Below are 4,764 nucleotides of genomic sequence, written 5' to 3' on the forward strand. Positions count from 1 at the left end.
TTGCTCACTAAGCTTCTGTTACATTGGCCTCCTTGATGTTTCTTAATACCCAAAGCCCTTTCTTATGCCAGAGTCTTTGCACTTGCTCTTTCCTTTGCAGGAAATGCCCTCCCCCTTCCTCCCCACCTCTTTGTGTGGCTGTCTTTTTAGTCATCGTTTAGGTCTCAGCTGAAATATCCACTCTTCAGAAAGGCTTCCCCCACTACACATACCATATCTAAAAATGGGCTCCCCCAGTTTCTATTTTTTTTAGAGGGAGTCTCACTCTGTGGCCCAGGCTGGAGTGCAGTGGCGTGATCTCAGCTCATTGCAGCCTCCACCTCCCGGGTTCAAGCAATTCTCCACCTCAGGCTCCCGAGTAGCTGGGATTACAGGTGCTCACCAACATGCCTGGCTAATTTTTGTATTTTTAGTAGAGATGGGGTTTCACCATCTTGGCCAGGCTGGTCTTGAACTCCTGACCTTGTGATCCGCTTGCCTCAGCCTCCCAAAGTGCTGGGATTACAGGTGTAAGCCACCACACCTGGCTGCCCAGTTTCTATTTTATTACCCTATTTATGTCCTTTACAGAACTTAACACATTGAGTTGTTAACATGTTTATTTGTTTACTTGCCTGTGGTCCCTCTCTTTCAGCCTCATGAGGACAGGGATCATGCCTGTCATGTTTATGGCTTTGTCCCTGATATATGGGAAACTCTCAACGGGTATTTTTTTTTTTACTTTTTTTGAGAGACAGATTCTTCCTCTGTCGCCCAGGCTGGAGTGCAGTGGCGTGATGAAGGTTCACTGCAACCTCTGCCTCCTGGGTTCAAGTGATTCTCCTTCCTTAGCCTCCCGAGTAGCTGAGATTACAGGTGCACGCCATCATGCCTGGCTAATTTTTGTATTTTTAGTAGGGACAGGGTTTTTGTCATGTTGGCCAGGCTGGTCTTGAACTCCTGACCTCAGGTGATCCACCTGCCAAGGCCTCCCAAATTGCTGGGATTATAGGCATAAGCCACCACGCCCAGCCACAACAGGTATTTTTTGAATGGATGAATCAATGAGTAAAGAAACCACGCCAAGTCCCGATCCCTCTATCTCTTTTCTAGCTCTTGAATCTATCCTCCACATCTTCGTAACCACTGCTCTGGTTCAGTGGTTCAGCAAGTTGCATTACCTCCAACTTGGATTTCTGGAATAATCTCCTATTCAATGGACTACCCTGTCTTTCTTGCCCATATTGCAGTCATGAAAATGAGCTTGTAAGATGAAAATGAAATTGTGTCATACCTCACTTCAAGCTTCAGTAGCCCCCTGCTATTTGCAGGAGGTATTTCAATCCCGTAGGTCAGCAGTCAAGGCCTTTAGCACTCTGGCTTCTGCTGCCTCCTTGGCGGCATCTGACCGAATTCACCTTCCCCATTCTGCCCCCCACACATATGACCACATAAAGACTGCCTACAATTCACCTAACAAGTCAGGATATTCTACAAGTTCTCACTTTTGTGAGATGTTTTCTTGTCCTGAACTTTCCCTCTGCCCCCATTCAACTAACCCTGCTGGAATACAACTCAGCCCCTCCTCTGGGAGCCACTCTCACCATGCACCATGTACTTTTTCATCAAAGTCCTTATCAGGGCTGGGTACCATGTCTGAGGCCTGTAATCCCAGCACTTTGGGAGGCCAAGGTGGGAGGATTACTTGAATCTGGGAGGTTGAGACTGCACTGAGCCATGATTGCACCACTGCGCTCCAGCCTGAGTGACGGAGCAAGACCCGTATTATTATTTTTTTAAGTGCCCTTATCAGGACTTGTCTACCTTCCTACTGGTTTGGTTCATCAGCTCTCCAAGGCAGGACCCGGATCTTGCATGGTGTGGTCACACGATGCTGCCCAAAGGAGTCATTTAGTAGGGAGCATGGACTGTGGAGTCAAGCAGGGTTTGAATCTAGTCAAGTGGCCTTAACCGGGTCATCTAACTTCTTCAAGCCTCAGGTTCCTGATCTGTTCAATAAGGATAACAATTGTATCTATTTCATGGATACTTTGGTGAGGATTAAATGATATACAGGGAGAGTTTAGAATAGTGAGTAGATAACAGGGGGTCCTTACATTCTTTTGAGTGAATAATTGTAGGATGATGTCTTAGAAAGCACCCTCACTTAAGGGGCACTCAGTACACTGCAGAATGATTAAATGGTACACATGCAAAACAGACCCCCACACCCTAAAACCTTCAATGACTTCCCCATTGCCCTGAGGTTAAAATGTGGTCTCCTCCACACAACCTACAAGGCCCTCTCTGCACAAAGCTGTCTGCTTTTCCAGACTGGCCGCCCTACACACACATGCTGTGCTGTTCATGCCTCCATGCCATTGCTTACACCCTGTCCCCTCTCCCTAGAATGCCTGTCCTACCCCTTTGTCCTGGTTCTGGTGCCCCTCCTCTGTGCATTTACCCTCTCATTTAACACTTGGCATTCTCATCTGCTTACATGCCTTTCTCCCCAATAGAGGACAGGGATCCTGAGCTCTGCCATTATCTTCTAGCCACTATCATAGGGCCTGACAGACAATCAAATAAAATAAAATACGTGTGTTGAATGAATGCACACGGTATAGAGGCAAAACCAGAGGGCTAGCATGAGCTAGACGGGGAAACTGAGGCCAGAGTAGTTCTCAATGGCTCATTCCCCAAAATGACAGAACTATTTGGATGTCAAAACCAACCTGACCTCACCGCTCTCTCCCTACAAAGGGCTGCTTCTGCATAACAACATGAATTTCCCCAGGGTCTCAGCTCTGTTGCAGGTAGAGCATGAGTTTCCAGAAACAAGATCTTCCGAGTCCTGGGGCATTGGAGTACAATGCAGCACAGCTCTGCAGATTGAGGGAATAAAACCATATGGTGGCTGAAAGAGGTTGCTACATACACAGACTATCTCAGATCCTCAGCCTCAATTTTCCTTCTTCCTTCCTTCCTCTCTCTCTCTCTCTTTCCTTCTCTCCCTCCCTCCCCCCCTTTCTTTCTTTTCCCTCCCTCAGTCCCTCCCTCCCTTCCTTTCTTCCTTCCTTCTCTCTCTCTCTTTTTTTTTTTTTGACGGAGTTTCGCTTTTGTTGCCCAGGCTGGAGTGCAATGGTGTGATCTCAGCTCACTGCAAACCCCGCCTTTCGGGTTCAAGCGATTCTCCTGCTTCAGCCTCCCTAGTAGCTGGGATTACAGGGATGCACCACCTCTCCGGCTAATTTTGTATTTTTAGTGGAGACAGGGTTTCTCCACATTGGTCAGGTTGGTCTCGAACTCCCGACCTCAGGTGATCCGCCCGCCTCGGCCTCCCAAAGTGCTGGGATTACAGGGGTGAGCCACCGCGCCCAGCTCTTTCCTTTCCTTCCCTCCCTCCTTCCTTCCTTTCTCTCTCCTTCCTTTTCTTTTTCTTTTTTTCTTTCCTTTTTTCCTTCCTTCCTTCCCTCCCTCCTTCCTTCCTGTCTTTCTCCTTCCTTCCTCTTTTCTATTCTTTCTTTTTCTTGACCAGTGATAATATCAGCCTCAATTTTCTTCATTCCTTTAGATAAAGGAACCCAGGCCCAGGCATGAGGGAGAAGTGTACCTGCATCTCCTTCCCCCTTGTCCTGGGAGCCCCAGGCTGCCCTTTTCCATACAGGGCTGAAAGTGGCCTGGGAGCCTGAGGGCTGGCAGAAGGCCGTGAAAGGAGAGCTTGGTCGCTGGCACAGCCGCTGCTAAGGCAGCCTGAGCCGAAGGTGGTCACCGCTGATCTCACATGCACTTAATTTTCCCTTCCTTGGCATGGGACAGGATTGACCAGGAGAGCTAAGAGGGAGTATGTGTCTGTGGTGGGGAGCGGTGCTGCAGGCTGCGATGCAGCCAGTTACTTTCTCTCTCTGGGCCTCAGTTTCTCCAATGTAAAATGAGGGCTCATGGTATAACTAAAATCATTACTCTCTGCTGGTCCCCACACTTCCACTCTCCAGCAAGGCTGTCAGGGCTGCAAGATCACCGCGGGATCGGGGGGATGGTCGACCCTCAGATACGGGAAGGATTGAGCGATGCCCAAGGAGGGCAGGAAAACACTACGCTTGGAGACCCCTGAGAGCCAGGGGCGGGCCGTCCCGTAAAGGGACCCCGGAGTCCCTACTCTCAGCTCCAGCTCTTCCTGTAACACCACCCTCCGGACAGAGACCCAAGCTACAGGCCCGGCCCCGTTCAGAGGTTCCAGAGAGAAGACCAGGCCATCGCCCACAGCCTGGCGTCTGGGAGGAAAAAGGAGGAGCCTCTGTGTGCCCACATCTCTGGCCGCCCAGGGCAGCTCGGCTCGGTCTCGCAACCCCAGCCCACTGGTTCAGGAGACCTCAAGGGCTCCACCGCTAGCGCCCCCAGCGCTCACTCTGTGCGCCCCACCCCTGCCGGCGCGCCGCTCCCGCCACCCTCGCCTCCGTCTCTGGGCCGGAAGCCCCCTCCCCTGTCGCACCGCAGCCCCCTCCTAGTCCTTCTCCCTCCGCGGGTGCAGGAAAGCTTCTCCGCCCCGTCCCGCCCTCTTCCTCCAGTTCCAGCTCCGCCCGGCTCCTCAGTCCAGTCTCCAACCCACGCCCCGCCCCGCCCCCGCCCCACCCATTTCCCGCCCTGGGCCGGGCCCGCGACCCAGCCGCCCCCTCCCCGGCCCCGCCCCGGCCCCCGGAAGCTTCTCCCCGCCCCCCGGCCCCGCCCCCCCGAAGTTTCTTGGGCCCCCGGCAGCCGGCGGGACAGAACGCAGAGTCGCTTCCC

This window comes from Macaca mulatta, chromosome 7 (assembly GCF_049350105.2).
Source record: "Macaca mulatta isolate MMU2019108-1 chromosome 7, T2T-MMU8v2.0, whole genome shotgun sequence".
Taxonomy (NCBI): Eukaryota; Metazoa; Chordata; class Mammalia; order Primates; family Cercopithecidae; genus Macaca; species Macaca mulatta.